This window comes from Phalacrocorax carbo, chromosome 27, assembly GCF_963921805.1.
Source record: "Phalacrocorax carbo chromosome 27, bPhaCar2.1, whole genome shotgun sequence".
Lineage (NCBI taxonomy): Eukaryota > Metazoa > Chordata > Aves > Suliformes > Phalacrocoracidae > Phalacrocorax > Phalacrocorax carbo.
Window position 1 is genome coordinate 3668846 of NC_087539.1, and position 16151 is coordinate 3684996.

Consider the following 16151-nt stretch of genomic DNA (forward strand, 5'->3'; position numbering starts at 1 on the left):
CTCACCAAAGTGTCAATTTTGGTGGTAAACAAGCTACTTAAGGAGCGAATCCCACCCCCTTTACCTGGCAGGAGGCGCCACAGCTTCCTGAAGCAGAGCCAGAGACTCTGCCATAAGAGCGCTTTTTTGCCAAGGAACGCACGCTGTGGAGCCCTCCCGCCCCGGGGCCTGTGGGCACCCATCTCTTTTCCCCCAGCCCTTTCAGCACTCCCTCATTTTCCTGCTTAACCTCCTGCAGCCAGGACACCATGCGGGCACAGTGCTTTTCCACCTGCAAAACAACCGGCGTATCACCCTCGTCCCTCTCGATGCCTCTCGCTCTCTGCGCCTCATTTTCACCGGAGGCAGGCTCCAAAGTTCACAATGTCCAAGAACTGCTCCCACACAAAAGGTGCCAGCACTGAAAGCTATTGCTGGGCCTCAGCAGCCCTTGGCAGCCCTTTCACAGCCGCACCAGCAGTGGGGCTCTGCGCCTGCCTAGCCTCCCAAAACTCCAAGCGTTCTCTCCCTCTCTGGCTCTCATTTTCACCAGAGACCATGGGTGTGTGCACGTGCACGGACGGCCACACCGCGTGGGCTCCAGCACAGGGCTCAAGCATCCATCCCCAACGGGATCCAGCATCCAGCCCCGAGGCGGAACCACAGCCCAGGAAGGGGAAACATAAAGAGCAGCCCTCTGCTCTAGGCCCCGCAGGCACTGGGCTTGCGGGCTCCCAAGAGCAATGGGGTCTCCCTCTTGCTCAGAGCGCAGCTGCGGCACGCGGGGGGACAGCAGGAGGAAGGGGTGGGGGCAGGGGGCAGGCAGGCAGTGACCCACGTGCTTCAGCTGCACCCTTGGAGCGGCTGCGTGCAGCGGCGCCGCGTTCAGGGCTTGGCAGGTCGGGTGGCTCCAGCCTCCACGCGACGGGGCCTTTGCCCTCGGAGGGCAAACCTGCGAGCGGCTGGAGAAGCTGGCAGGGAGCAGCCGGGGCCGTGCCGGGCGGTGGCTGTGGGGTCAGCAGGGGCGGGGCCCTGGGGACAGGGCCAGCGGCTACGAGATTGCTAGAACGAGACCCGTGGGAGCGACCGGCAACGGGGCCATGGGGAGCGCACCGCTGGGGATGGGGCCGAGGAGCCACAGGGCTGTGGGACCACCAGCGATGAGAGCCTGGGCAGGCGGGGAGACCAAGGTCATGGGGACTTTGGGGAGGGAGAAGGACACAGGGTTGGGTGCTGTGGCGTGGGATGGGCCGCGTGGGGTCCATAGGGGCTGTAAGGTGAGAGGGCAGGTGAGTACCTGCAGGGTTGTGGGGAGCTGTGGGGAGGAAGGCAGTGGAGCATGCGGGGGCCATGGGGCTGGCCTGCGAGGAAATGTGTCCCCAGTTCCTGGTGCCTCAGTACTCTCAGACTCACTTACAGGGGCTGGCCAGGACATTGCTAAAGGGTTGCCAGCCTCCAATGGTGGAGAATAAAATCTACCGTGGCCTGAGAAGACGGTGGTTCCCCCTGGTTCTACAGTGGCATCAATACCGTGCGGGGACGGAGGGCAGGAGGGAGGGCAGCTGAGGCTGGCACGCAGGGACCCAGCTTGCGGCAGGCGGCGGGGTGGCACCCAGTGCCTAGCAGCTGAGACTGGCCCTGGTCTCGAGGGTATGCAGGGACTGGCATGCGGGGCAAGACCCTCTCCGCGCGCCCCAACAAACACACCCCAGTACATGGAGGTTCAGGTAGAAAAGGCTTTATTGAGGGTGGGGGGCTGTCAGAAGGGCAGCGGCCCGTCCATGACCCTGGGGAAGATCTTTCCCAGTGCAATTGCCTGGTCGATGTTGGTCTCACACAGCACATGCAACAGCAGGCGGTGGAAGAGCTCGGGGTCGTACCAGGAGGCGTAGAGGACAACAGCAGCCAGAGCAAAGCCGACAGCCAGCTGCAGGCTGACCAAGAGCAGGATGAGCGTCCTGTGGGGCAGAAGAGGGATGGGAGGCAGGGCAGGCTGGATGCGTCCCAACCAGATCCTGCCTATGGGATGCAGGGTGTGTTCTGGGAGCCCCACAGCCTGCTTCCCCCGCCATTTCTCATTGCTCCCCCGGGCAGGGTGGTGCACGAGACGCCGCAAGCCCAGGAAAGAGCCCTGGCTCAGGGAAAAGCAACGCTGAGCACTTCCCAGCTGCAAAGCCCACAGCCAGCCAGCTGCTCCCCAGCTTGTGAGCCCTGCTGGCCGGAGCAGGGGTCCGGCCCATGCCAGCCGCTGCCCGGGAGCGGGCCCCACGGCACCCACTGGGGACACTCACTGCAGCCAATAAATGAAGCCGCGTCTCCTCGCCAGCATGTCCCTCTCCTGCAGGTCAACACAGAGCAAGGACACTTGTCGCGCCCTGCAGCGCAGCCGGGACAGCTGGAGTCGCTCGGTGCCACTGGCCTCTGCCTCATGCAGGAGCATAGCCCGTGCGTGGCTGTGACCTCCATGGACCCCGGTTCCCAGGGAGACCCCGCTGGCCAGGGCAGGGGCTGGCACGGGCATCCCCCTTTCCAGCTGTGCTTCCACCAGCTCCGGCAGTGTAGTCCGCGGCACCTCTGCCTCCTTCTTCCTCTGCTGCTGGCTGCAGGCAACAGGGCATGGTTGGACGAGTTACAGACCTCCAGGGCCATGCATTGGGTCCCCTTCCAACCATACAGCACCCCAGGCAGGCAGGGAATGGGCTCCCCTGTCACACCGTGTGCTGCACATACCCCCCACACCATTGCCTGGCTCCAGCACTGGCAGCCCCATCGCTCTGGGTGCTGCAGAGACCGCCCTAGACACCTGTGTGGGGCGAGGGGCCCAACTCACCACATCTCCTCCTCCTCCAGTGCCTCTTCAAGACTTTTTATTTGCTGACGCAGCACCTGGGAGAAGGAAGGGTCTGAGTCCCGGAGTCCGCTGCCACCCTTCTCCAGCCCTCCCACCCCGGGGCCTGTGGGCACCCATCTCTTTTCCCCCAGCCCATTCAGCGCTACCTCAGTCCCCTGGTTAAACTCCTGCAGCCAGGACACCATGTGGGCAGAGTGCTTTTCCACCTGCAAAACCACCGGCGTATCACCCTCGTCCCTCTCCAGCCCCAGGGCCATGCCCACTTGCTGCCCCACTGCCCCAGGGCACTGGGAGACTGGGCAAATCACAGGGCCACGCATAGCGAAGGGATGGACACCCCCATCTCCTGGGGAAAATGTCCTCCCCAGTCACGCTTCTGCCCGCAGCCGCTGGCCAAGCGCAGCGAGGTGACCCTCCTTGAGCAGCGGGGCCGGACGAGACAAGATGACCTCCAGCGGCCCCTTCGAACCGCTGAGCCCCAGCCTGCGCAGCTCTGGGACGTGGGCAGAGGAGAGGACACCAGCCTTACTGCTGAGCATCTGCGGGGCATCGTGCGTGCCCTGATGGTTCTCCTCCTGCATGCGGAAAGGAGAGCAGGGGCTCAGGGTCTGCAGAAACACCTCTTGGTCACCTGCAAGCGCTCCTCTCAGCCAGGAGCAGCCACCAGGCACCCGGGCACTCTCACGAGTGCACTCCCCTCCGCATTATGGCCCACACAGCTCCCCTCGGGCACTGCCTTCTCCCTCGTGCCCCCTCTCTTCTCCGGCCTCGCAGGCACCGGCCGGGGGGCGCCAGGCAGGGGCACCCTCAGGCCTAACTCTGCACACGGCCCACATCTGACCACCCTCTGCACCCAACACCCCCAGCGAGCACCACCTACCCACCCCTGCTCAACCACCCTCCTATAGGGTGCAGCAGCCAATCAGCGCCCTCCGGCCTTCTGCTCTACCAACGAGCAAGCAGCTCCTGCTGCAAGGGGCGGGGTCGGTTGCGAGCGCCCTGTGCTGCGTGGCCGCTCACACACCCATCATGGCTCCTCACAGCCGGCCCCGCCCCGTCGGCAGTGCTCCCGGGCCCCGAAGCGGCGGCAGTCACACCGGCCTCGCCCCCTCCTGGCTGCCCTCCCCCACGCCCCCCTCTGCTGCATTTGAGCCCTGCTCAGGCTCCTTTGCACGCCTTTCTGCCTTTGCTCGCTGGCGGGAGAGCAAACCTCTGCTACAGCACCGCTCTTGGGCCGAAACGGGAACCATCTCCAGCAGGAACCACTGGAAGGAGCAAACCGGCCTTGCCGGTGCTCGGTGCAACCGGCTGGATTTAGTTTTCCCTGTGAATTGTCCCCAGCTGCCTTGCTATGTTCTTCTGTGGTGTCACCACTCCCGGGTGGGGAGGCAACGAGTCCCCACCCTCAGCCTCCCCCCTGTTTGGTGGGAACAGCTCCCCACCATCGCCCTCCGCCCAGACTGTGGCAGGCAGAATAACTCCCTCCCATTGCCCAAATCCCTCGAAAATGCCCCCCAGCCACACCTGACCCCAAGTAGGCTGACTTGCCCAGCATCATGAGTGTGGGGCCTGGCCAGGGACCGGGCCAGGGGGGTTCTGGAGGAAGCAGGACCTTGAGGGGACTAGGTACCTGGGGTACCTGAAAGGAGCGGGCTTTCTGGGGGCAACTGGCGGGATCGGGAGGGTCTGGGTAGGGGGAGCTGCGGGGGCTGGGGGTGTCTGGAGAGAACTGAGATGATGGGGTGCCTGCCGAGAAGTGAAGGCAATGGAGGGTGTGCAGGGGGGACCTGAGGAGAAGGAGGGAGGGACCGTGAGAGGAACTGAAGGGATTCGATGTGTCTGAAGAGGGGAGCTGAGGGGTCAGGGTCTGCGGGGGGGAACTGACGGGTGTGGGCTTTGACTGAAGCCTAGAGCATTACTAGGGGGAAGATGTGGATCTTCACGTCCCCCTTAGCGTGGGTCCCACGCGTACACCCCCTGGCAACAATAATCAGGGTGACACGGGAATGGCCACGCAGCTCCGCCCCGGTTGCGTCACAGGCATCCCACAAAGCCCGGCAAGTTGGTGCTCTCTGAGTGTGGCCTACATCTACATGCAGCCCAGCTCTAGGGGACACCGAGGTGGCTCAACCCCCTGCGGCTCTTCCCGAGTGACCTCCCCAGGGTGGCAGGCTGAAGCGTGGAGCACTTTGGCAGAAGGTGCCTTTGCTGCCTGCATACCTCTCGGAGAGCCGGGGGGGTGAGACGGCCACCTGGAGGATGCTCTGCTGAATGTGGCTGGGTTAAAGAGCCCAACCTTCGGGTCGGGCTCTCTCCAAAGTGACTCAGAGAAGCAAGAAATTCTGCCAGCTCTCCCGTGGGACAATCTCCTTTGGGAAGGCCTGACAGTGCTCCTCGTGCTTGCTCCGGCGGACCATCTCACCAAAGTGTCAATTTTGGTGGTAAACAAGCTACTTAAGGAGCGAATCCCACCCCCTTTACCTGGCAGGAGGCGCCACAGCTTCCTGAAGCAGAGCCAGAGACTCTGCCATAAGAGCGCTTTTTTGCCAAGGAACGCACGCTGTGGAGCCCTCCCGCCCCGGGGCCTGTGGGCACCCATCTCTTTTCCCCCAGCCCTTTCAGCACTCCCTCATTTTCCTGCTTAACCTCCTGCAGCCAGGACACCATGCGGGCACAGTGCTTTTCCACCTGCAAAACAACCGGCGTATCACCCTCGTCCCTCTCGATGCCTCTCGCTCTCTGCGCCTCATTTTCACCGGAGGCAGGCTCCAAAGTTCACAGTGTCCAAGAACTGCTCCCACACAAAAGGTGCCAGCACTGAAAGCTATTGCTGGGCCTCAGCAGCCCTTGGCAGCCCTTTCACAGCCGCACCAGCAGTGGGGCTCTGCGCCTGCCTAGCCTCCCAAAACTCCAAGCGTTCTCTCCCTCTCTGGCTCTCATTTTCACCAGAGACCATGGGTGTGTGCACGTGCACGGACGGCCACACCGCGTGGGCTCCAGCACAGGGCTCAAGCATCCATCCCCAACGGGATCCAGCATCCAGCCCCGAGGCGGAACCACAGCCCAGGAAGGGGAAACATAAAGAGCAGCCCTCTGCTCTAGCCCCCGCAGGCACTGGGCTTGCGGGCTCCCAAGAGCAATGGGGTCTCCCTCTTGCTCAGAGCGCAGCTGCGGCACGCGGGGGGACAGCAGGAGGAAGGGGTGGGGGCAGGGGGCAGGCAGGCAGTGACCCACGTGCTTCAGCTGCACCCTTGGAGCGGCTGCGTGCAGCGGCGCCGCGTTCAGGGCTTGGCAGGTCGGGTGGCTCCAGCCTCCACGCGACAGGGCCTTTGCCCTCGGAGGGCAAACCTGCGAGCGGCTGGAGAAGCTGGCAGGGAGCAGCCGGGGCCGTGCCGGGCGGTGGCTGTGGGGTCAGCAGGGGCGGGGCCCTGGGGACAGGGCCAGCGGCTACGAGATTGCTAGAACGAGACCCGTGGGAGCGACCGGCAGCGGGGCCATGGGGAGCGCACCGCTGGGGATGGGGACGAGGAGCCACAGGGCTGTGGGACCACCAGCGATGAGAGCCTGGGCAGGCGGGGAGACCAAGGTCATGGGGACTTTGGGGAGGGAGAAGGACACAGGGTTGGGTGCTGTGGCGTGGGATGGGCCGCGTGGGGTCCATAGGGGCTGTAAGGTGAGAGGGCAGGTGAGTACCTGCAGGGTTGTGGGGAGCTGTGGGGAGGAAGGCAGTGGAGCATGCGGGGGCCATGGGGCTGGCCTGCGAGGAAATGTGTCCCCAGTTCCTGGTGCCTCAGTACTCTCAGACTCACTTACAGGGGCTGGCCAGGACATTGCTAAAGGGTTGCCAGCCTCCAATGGTGGAGAATAAAATCTACCGTGGCCTGAGAAGACGGTGGTTCCGCCTGGTTCTACAGTGGCATCAATACCGTGCGGGGACGGAGGGCAGGAGGGAGGGCAGCTGAGGCTGGCACGCAGGGACCCAGCTTGCGGCAGGCGGCGGGGTGGCACCCAGTGCCTAGCAGCTGAGACTGGCCCTGGTCTCGAGGGTATGCAGGGACTGGCATGCGGGGCAAGACCCTCTCCGCGCGCCCCAACAAACACACCCCAGTACATGGAGGTTCAGGTAGAAAAGGCTTTATTGAGGGTGGGGGGCTGTCAGAAGGGCAGCGGCCCGTCCATGACCCTGGGGAAGATCTTTCCCATGCAATTGCCTGGTCGATGTTGGTCTCACACAGCACATGCAACAGCAGGCGGTGGAAGAGCTCGGGGTCGTACCAGGAGGCGTAGAGGACAACAGCAGCCAGAGCAAAGCCGACAGCCAGCTGCAGGTCACAAGAGCAGGATGAGCGTCCTGTGGGGCAGAAGAGGGATGGGAGGCAGGGCAGGCTGGATGCGTCCCAACCAGATCCTGCCTATGGGATGCAGGGTGTGTTCTGGGAGCCCCACAGCCTGCTTCCCCCGCCATTTCTCATTGCTCCCCCGGGCAGGGTGGTGCACGAGACGCCGCAAGCCCAGGAAAGAGCCCTGGCTCAGGGAAAAGCAACGCTGAGCACTTCCCAGCTGCAAAGCCCACAGCCAGCCAGCTGCTCCCCAGCTTGTGAGCCCTGCTGGCTGGAGCAGGGGTCCGGCCCATGCCAGCCGCTGCCCGGGAGCGGGCCCCACGGCACCCACTGGGGACACTCACTGCAGCCAATAAATGAAGCCGCGTCTCCTCGCCAGCATGTCCCTCTCCTGCAGGTCAACACAGAGCAAGGACACTTGTCGCGCCCTGCAGCACAGCCGGGACAGCTGGAGTTGCTCGGTGCCACTGGCCTCTGCCTCATGCAGGAGCATAGCCCGTGCGTGGCTGTGACCTCCATGGACCCCGGTTCCCAGGGAGACCCCGCTGGCCAGGGCAGGGGCTGGCACGGGCATCCCCCTTTCCAGCTGTGCTTCCACCAGCTCCGGCAGTGTAGTCCCCGGCACCTCTGCCTCCTTCTTCCTCTGCTGCTGGCTGCAGGCAACAGGGCATGGTTGGACGAGTTACAGACCTCCAGGGCCATGCATTGGGTCCCCTTCCAACCATACAGCACCCCAGGCAGGCAGGGAATGGGCTCCCCTGTCACACCGTGTGCTGCACATACCCCCCACACCATTGCCTGGCTCCAGCACTGGCAGCCCCATCGCTCTGGGTGCTGCAGAGACCGCCCTAGACACCTGTGTGGGGCGAGGGGCCCAACTCACCACATCTCCTCCTCCTCCAGTGCCTCTTCAAGACTTTTTATTTGCTGACGCAGCACCTGGGAGAAGGAAGGGTCTGAGTCCCGGAGTCCGCTGCCACCCTTCTCCAGCCCTCCCACCCCGGGGCCTGTGGGCACCCATCTCTTTTCCCCCAGCCCTTTCAGCACTACCTCAGTCCCCTGGTTAAACTCCTGCAGCCAGGACACCATGTGGGCAGAGTGCTTTTCCACCTGCAAAACCACCGGCGTATCACCCTCGTCCCTCTCCAGCCCCAGGGCCATGCCCACTTGCTGCCCCACTGCCCCAGGGCACTGGGAGACTGGGCAAATCACAGGGCCACGCATAGCGAAGGGATGGACACCCCCATCTCCTGGGGAAAATGTCCTCCCCAGTCACGCTTCTGCCCGCAGCCGCTGGCCCAGCGCAGCGAGGTGACCCTCCTTGAGCAGCGGGGCTGGACGAGACAAGATGACCTCCAGCGGCCCCTTCGAACCGCTGAGCCCCAGCCTGCGCAGCTCTGGGACGTGGGCAGAGGAGAGGACACCAGCCTTACTGCTGAGCATCTGCAGGGCATCGTGCGTGCCCTGATGGTTCTCCTCCTGCATGCGGAAAGGAGAGCAGGGGCTCAGGGTCTGCAGAAACACCTCTTGGTCACCTGCAAGCGCTCCTCTCAGCCAGGAGCAGCCACCAGGCACCCGGGCACTCTCACGAGTGCACTCCCCTCCGCATTATGGCCCACACAGCTCCCCTCGGGCACTGCCTTCTCCCTCGTGCCCCCTCTCTTCTCCGGCCTCGCAGGCACCGGCCGGGGGGCGCCAGGCAGGGGCACCCTCAGGCCTAACTCTGCACACGGCCCACATCTGACCACCCTCTGCACCCAACACCCCCAGCGAGCACCACCTACCCACCCCTGCTCAACCACCCTCCTATAGGGTGCAGCAGCCAATCAGCGCCCTCCGGCCTTCTGCTCTACCAACGAGCAAGCAGCTCCTGCTGCAAGGGGCGTGGCCGCTCACACACCCATCATGGCTCCTCACAGCCGGCCCCGCCCCATCGGCAGTGCTCCCGGGCCCCGAAGCGGCGGCAGTCACACCGGCCTCGCCCCCTCCTGGCTGCCCTCCCCCACGCCCCCCTCTGCTGCATTTGAGCCCTGCTCAGGCTCCTTTGCACGCCTTTCTGCCTTTGCTCGCTGGCGGGAGAGCAAACCTCTGCTACAGCACCGCTCTCGGGCCGAAACGGGAACCATCTCCAGCAGGAACCACTGGAAGGAGCAAACCGGCCTTGCCGGTGCTCGGTGCAACCGGCTGGATTTAGTTTTCCCTGTGAATTGTCCCCAGCTGCCTTGCTATGTTCTTCTGTGGTGTCACCACTCCCGGGTGGGGAGGCAACAAGTCCCCACCCTCAGCCTCCCCCCTGTTTGGTGGGAACAGCTCCCCACCATCGCCCTCCGCCCAGACTGTGGCAGGCAGAATAACTCCCTCCCATTGCCCAAATCCCTCGAAAATGCCCCCCAGCCACACCTGACCCCAAGTAGGCTGACTTGCCCAGCATCATGAGTGTGGGGCCTGGCCAGGGACCGGGCCAGGGGGGTTCTGGAGGAAGCAGGACCTTGAGGGGACTAGGTACCTGGGGTACCTGAAAGGAGCGGGCTTTCTGGGGGCAACTGGCGGGATCGGGAGGGTCTGGGTAGGGGGAGCTGCGGGGGCTGGGGGTGTCTGGAGAGAACTGAGATGATGGGGTGCCTGCCGAGAAGTGAAGGCAATGGAGGGTGTGCAGGGGGGACCTGAGGAGAAGGAGGGAGGGACCGTGAGAGGAACTGAAGGGATTCGATGTGTCTGAAGAGGGGAGCTGAGGGGTCAGGGTCTGCGGGGGGGAACTGACGGGTGTGGGCTTTGACTGAAGCCTAGAGCATTACTAGGGGGAAGATGTGGATCTTCACGTCCCCCTTAGCGTGGGTCCCATGCGTACACCCCCTGGCAACAATAATCAGGGTGACACGGGAATGGCCACGCAGCTCCGCCCCGGTTGCGTCACAGGCATCCCACAAAGCCCGGCAAGTTGGTGCTCTCTGAGTGTGGCCTACATCTACACGCAGCCCAGCTCTAGGGGACACCGAGGTGGCTCAACCCCCTGCGGCTCTTCCCGAGTGACCTCCCTAGGGTGGCAGGCTGAAGCGTGGAGCACTTTGGCAGAAGGTGCCTTTGCTGCCTGCATACCTCTCGGAGAGCCGGGGGGGTGAGACGGCCACCTGGAGGATGCTCTGCTGAATGTGGCTGGGTTAAAGAGCCCAACCTTCGGGTCGGGCTCTCTCCAAAGTGACTCAGAGAAGCAAGAAATTCTGCCAGCTCTCCCGTGGGACAATCTCCTTTGGGAAGGCCTGACAGTGCTCCTCGTGCTTGCTCCGGCGGACCATCTCACCAAAGTGTCAATTTTGGTGGTAAACAAGCTACTTAAGGAGCGAATCCCACCCCCTTTACCTGGCAGGAGGCGCCACAGCTTCCTGAAGCAGAGCCAGAGACTCTGCCATAAGAGCGCTTTTTTGCCAAGGAACGCACGCTGTGGAGCCCTCCCGCCCCGGGGCCTGTGGGCACCCATCTCTTTTCCCCCAGCCCTTTCAGCACTCCCTCATTTTCCTGCTTAACCTCCTGCAGCCAGGACACCATGTGGGCACAGTGCTTTTCCACCTGCAAAACAACCGGCGCATCACCCTCGTCCCTCTCGATGCCTCTCGCTCTCTGCGCCTCATTTTCACCGGAGGCAGGCTCCAAAGTTCACAATGTCCAAGAACTGCTCCCACACAAAAGGTGCCAGCACTGAAAGCTATTGCTGGGCCTCAGCAGCCCTTGGCAGCCCTTTCACAGCCGCACCAGCAGTGGGGCTCTGCGCCTGCCTAGCCTCCCAAAACTCCAAGCGTTCTCTCCCTCTCTGGCTCTCATTTTCACCAGAGACCATGGGTGTGTGCACGTGCACGGACGGCCACACCGCGTGGGCTCCAGCACAGGGCTCAAGCATCCATCCCCAACGGGATCCAGCATCCAGCCCCGAGGCGGAACCACAGCCCAGGAAGGGGAAACATAAAGAGCAGCCCTCTGCTCTAGCCCCCGCAGGCACTGGGCTTGCGGGCTCCCAAGAGCAATGGGGTCTCCCTCTTGCTCAGAGCGCAGCTGCGGCACGCGGGGGGACAGCAGGAGGAAGGGGTGGGGGCAGGGGGCAGGCAGGCAGTGACCCACGTGCTTCAGCTGCACCCTTGGAGCGGCTGCGTGCAGCGGCGCCGCGTTCAGGGCTTGGCAGGTCGGGTGGCTCCAGCCTCCACGCGACAGGGCCTTTGCCCTCGGAGGGCAAACCTGCGAGCGGCTGGAGAAGCTGGCAGGGAGCAGCCGGGGCCGTGCCGGGCGGTGGCTGTGGGGTCAGCAGGGGCGGGGCCCTGGGGACAGGGCCAGCGGCTACGAGATTGCTAGAACGAGACCCGTGGGAGCGACCGGCAGCGGGGCCATGGGGAGCGCACCGCTGGGGATGGGGACGAGGAGCCACAGGGCTGTGGGACCACCAGCGATGAGAGCCTGGGCAGGCGGGGAGACCAAGGTCATGGGGACTTTGGGGAGGGAGAAGGACACAGGGTTGGGTGCTGTGGCGTGGGATGGGCCGCGTGGGGTCCATAGGGGCTGTAAGGTGAGAGGGCAGGTGAGTACCTGCAGGGTTGTGGGGAGCTGTGGGGAGGAAGGCAGTGGAGCATGCGGGGGCCATGGGGCTGGCCTGCGAGGAAATGTGTCCCCAGTTCCTGGTGCCTCAGTACTCTCAGACTCACTTACAGGGGCTGGCCAGGACATTGCTAAAGGGTTGCCAGCCTCCAATGGTGGAGAATAAAATCTACCGTGGCCTGAGAAGACGGTGGTTCCGCCTGGTTCTACAGTGGCATCAATACCGTGCGGGGACGGAGGGCAGGAGGGAGGGCAGCTGAGGCTGGCACGCAGGGACCCAGCTTGCGGCAGGCGGCGGGGTGGCACCCAGTGCCTAGCAGCTGAGACTGGCCCTGGCCTCGAGGGTATGCAGGGACTGGCATGCGGGGCAAGACCCTCTCCGCGCGCCCCAACAAACACACCCCAGTACATGGAGGCTCAGGTAGAAAAGGCTTTATTGAGGGTGGGGGGCTGTCAGAAGGGCAGCGGCTCGTCCATGACCCTGGGGAAGATCTTTCCCATGCAATTGCCTGGTCGATGTTGGTCTCACACAGCACATGCAACAGCAGGCGGTGGAAGAGCTCGGGGTCGTACCAGGAGGCGTAGAGGACAACAGCAGCCAGAGCAAAGCCGACAGCCAGCTGCAGGTCACAAGAGCAGGATGAGCGTCCTGTGGGGCAGAAGAGGGATGGGAGGCAGGGCAGGCTGGATGCGTCCCAACCAGATCCTGCCTATGGGATGCAGGGTGTGTTCTGGGAGCCCCACAGCCTGCTTCCCCCGCCATTTCTCATTGCTCCCCCGGGCAGGGTGGTGCACGAGACGCCGCAAGCCCAGGAAAGAGCCCTGGCTCAGGGAAAAGCAACGCTGAGCACTTCCCAGCTGCAAAGCCCACAGCCAGCCAGCTGCTCCCCAGCTTGTGAGCCCTGCTGGCTGGAGCAGGGGTCCGGCCCATGCCAGCCGCTGCCCGGGAGCGGGCCCCACGGCACCCACTGGGGACACTCACTGCAGCCAATAAATGAAGCCGCGTCTCCTCGCCAGCATGTCCCTCTCCTGCAGGTCAACACAGAGCAAGGACACTTGTCGCGCCCTGCAGCGCAGCCGGGACAGCTGGAGTCGCTCGGTGCCACTGGCCTCTGCCTCACGCAGGAGCATAGCCCGTGCGTGGCTGTGACCTCCATGGACCCCGGTTCCCAGGGAGACCCCGCTGGCCAGGGCAGGGGCTGGCACGGGCATCCCCCTTTCCAGCTGTGCTTCCACCAGCTCCGGCAGTGTAGTCCGCGGCACCTCTGCCTCCTTCTTCCTCTGCTGCTGGCTGCAGGCAACAGGGCATGGTTGGACGAGTTACAGACCTCCAGGGCCATGCATTGGGTCCCCTTCCAACCATACAGCACCCCAGGCAGGCAGGGAATGGGCTCCCCTGTCACACCGGGTGCTGCACATACCCCCCACACCATTGCCTGGCTCCAGCACTGGCAGCCCCATCGCTCTGGGTGCTGCAGAGACCGCCCTAGACACCTGTGTGGGGCGAGGGGCCCAACTCACCACATCTCCTCCTCCTCCAGTGCCTCTTCAAGACTTTTTATTTGCTGACGCAGCACCTGGGAGAAGGAAGGGTCTGAGTCCCGGAGTCCGCTGCCACCCTTCTCCAGCCCTCCCACCCCGGGGCCTGTGGGCACCCATCTCTTTTCCCCCAGCCCTTTCAGCGCTACCTCAGTCCCCTGGTTAAACTCCTGCAGCCAGGACACCATGTGGGCAGAGTGCTTTTCCACCTGCAAAACCACCGGCGTATCACCCTCGTCCCTCTCCAGCCCAAGGGCCATGACCACTTGCTGCCCCACTGCCCCAGGGCACTGGGAGACTGGGCAAATCACAGGGCCACGCATAGCGAAGGGATGGACACCCCCAGCTCCTGGGGAAAATGTCCTCCCCAGTCACGCTTCTGCCCGCAGCCGCTGGCCCAGCGCAGCGAGGTGACCCTCCTTGCGCAGCGGGGCCGGACGAGACAAGATGACCTCCAGCGGCCCCTTCGAACCGCTGAGCCCCAGCCTGCGCAGCTCTGGGACGTGGGCAGAGGAGGGGACACCAGCCTTACTGCTGAGCATCTGCAGGGCATCGTGCGTGCCCTGATGGTTCTCCTCCTGCATGCGGAAAGGAGAGCAGGGGCTCAGGGTCTGCAGAAACACCTCTTGGTCACCTGCAAGCGCTCCTCTCAGCCAGGAGCAGCCACCAGGCACCCGGGCACTCTCACGAGTGCACTCCCCTCCGCATTATGGCCCACACAGCTCCCCTCGGGCACTGCCTTCTCCCTCGTGCCCCCTCTCTTCTCCGGCCTCGCAGGCACCGGCCGGGGGGCGCCAGGCAGGGGCACCCTCAGGCCTAACTCTGCACACGGCCCACATCTGACCACCCTCTGCACCCAACACCCCCAGCGAGCACCACCTACCCACCCCTGCTCAACCACCCTCCTATAGGGTGCAGCAGCCAATCAGCGCCCTCCGGCCTTCTGCTCTACCAACGAGCAAGCAGCTCCTGCTGCAAGGGGCGGGGTCGGTTGCGAGCGCCCTGTGCTGCGTGGCTGCTCACACACCCATCATGGCTCCTCACAGCCGGCCCCGCCCCGTCGGCAGTGCTCCCGGGCCCCGAAGCGGCGGCAGTCACACCGGCCTCGCCCCCTCCTGGCTGCCCTCCCCCACGCCCCCCTCTGCTGCATTTGAGCCCTGCTCAGGCTCCTTTGCACGCCTTTCTGCCTTTGCTCGCTGGCGGGAGAGCAAACCTCTGCTACAGCACCGCTCTCGGGCCGAAACGGGAACCATCTCCAGCAGGAACCACTGGAAGGAGCAAACCGGCCTTGCCGGTGCTCGGTGCAACCGGCTGGATTTAGTTTTCCCTGTGAATTGTCCCCAGCTGCCTTGCTATGTTCTTCTGTGGTGTCACCACTCCCGGGTGGGGAGGCAACAAGTCCCCACCCTCAGCCTCCCCCCTGTTTGGTGGGAACAGCTCCCCACCATCGCCCTCCGCCCAGACTGTGGCAGGCAGAATAACTCCCTCCCATTGCCCAAATCCCTCGAAAATGCCCCCCAGCCACACCTGACCCCAAGTAGGCTGACTTGCCCAGCATCATGAGTGTGGGGCCTGGCCAGGGACCGGGCCAGGGGGGTTCTGGAGGAAGCAGGACCTTGAGGGGACTAGGTACCTGGGGTACCTGAAAGGAGCGGGCTTTCTAGGGGCAACTGGCGGGATCGGGAGGGTCTGGGTAGGGGGAACTGCGGGGGCTGGGGGTGTCTGGAGAGAACTGAGATGATGGGGTGCCTGCCGAGAAGTGAAGGCAATGGAGGGTGTGCAGGGGGGACCTGAGGAGAAGGAGGGAGGGACCGTGAGAGGAACTGAAGGGATTCGATGTGTCTGAAGAGGGGAGCTGAGGGGTCAGGGTCTGCGGGGGGGAACTGACGGGTGTGGGCTTTGACTGAAGCCTAGAGCATTACTAGGGGGAAGATGTGGATCTTCACGTCCCCCTTAGCGTGGGTCCCATGCGTACACCCCCTGGCAACAATAATCAGGGTGACACGGGAATGGCCACGCAGCTCCGCCCCGGTTGCGTCACAGGCATCCCACAAAGCCCGGCAAGTTGGTGCTCTCTGAGTGTGGCCTACATCTACATGCAGCCCAGCTCTAGGGGACACCGAGGTGGCTCAACCCCCTGCGGCTCTTCCCGAGTGACCTCCCCAGGGTGGCAGGCTGAAGCGTGGAGCACTTTGGCAGAAGGTGCCTTTGCTGCCTGCATACCTCTCGGAGAGCCGGGGGGGTGAGACGGCCACCTGGAGGATGCTCTGCTGAATGTGGCTGGGTTAAAGAGCCCAACCTTCGGGTCGGGCTCTCTCCAAAGTGACTCAGAGAAGCAAGAAATTCTGCCAGCTCTCCCGTGGGACAATCTCCTTTGGGAAGGCCTGACAGTGCTCCTCGTGCTTGCTCCGGCGGAGCATCTCACCAAAGTGTCAATTTTGGTGGTAAACAAGCTACTTAAGGAGCGAATCCCACCCCCTTTACCTGGCAGGAGGCGCCACAGCTTCCTGAAGCAGAGCCAGAGACTCTGCCATAAGAGCGCTTTTTTGCCAAGGAACGCACGCTGTGGAGCCCTCCCGCCCCGGGGCCTGTGGGCACCCATCTCTTTTCCCCCAGCCCTTTCAGCACTCCCTCATTTTCCTGCTTAACCTCCTGCAGCCAGGACACCATGTGGGCACAGTGCTTTTCCACCTGCAAAACAACCGGCGTATCACCCTCGTCCCTCTCGATGCCTCTCGCTCTCTGCGCCTCATTTTCACCGGAGGCAGGCTCCAAAGTTCACAATGTCCAAGAACTGCTCCCACACAAAAGGTGCCAGCACTGAAAGCTATTGCTGGGCCTCAGCAGCCCTTGGCAGCCCTTTC

The 16151-nt window shown here is 63.8% G+C and overlaps 1 protein-coding gene across 2 annotated transcripts in view; it reads left to right on the forward strand.

Moving 5' to 3' along the window:
- LOC135317799 (tubulin alpha-1C chain-like) overlaps positions 1-16151 on the forward strand; it is an 887270-nt gene that overhangs the window by 298123 nt on the left and 572996 nt on the right. The window lies entirely within an intron of this gene.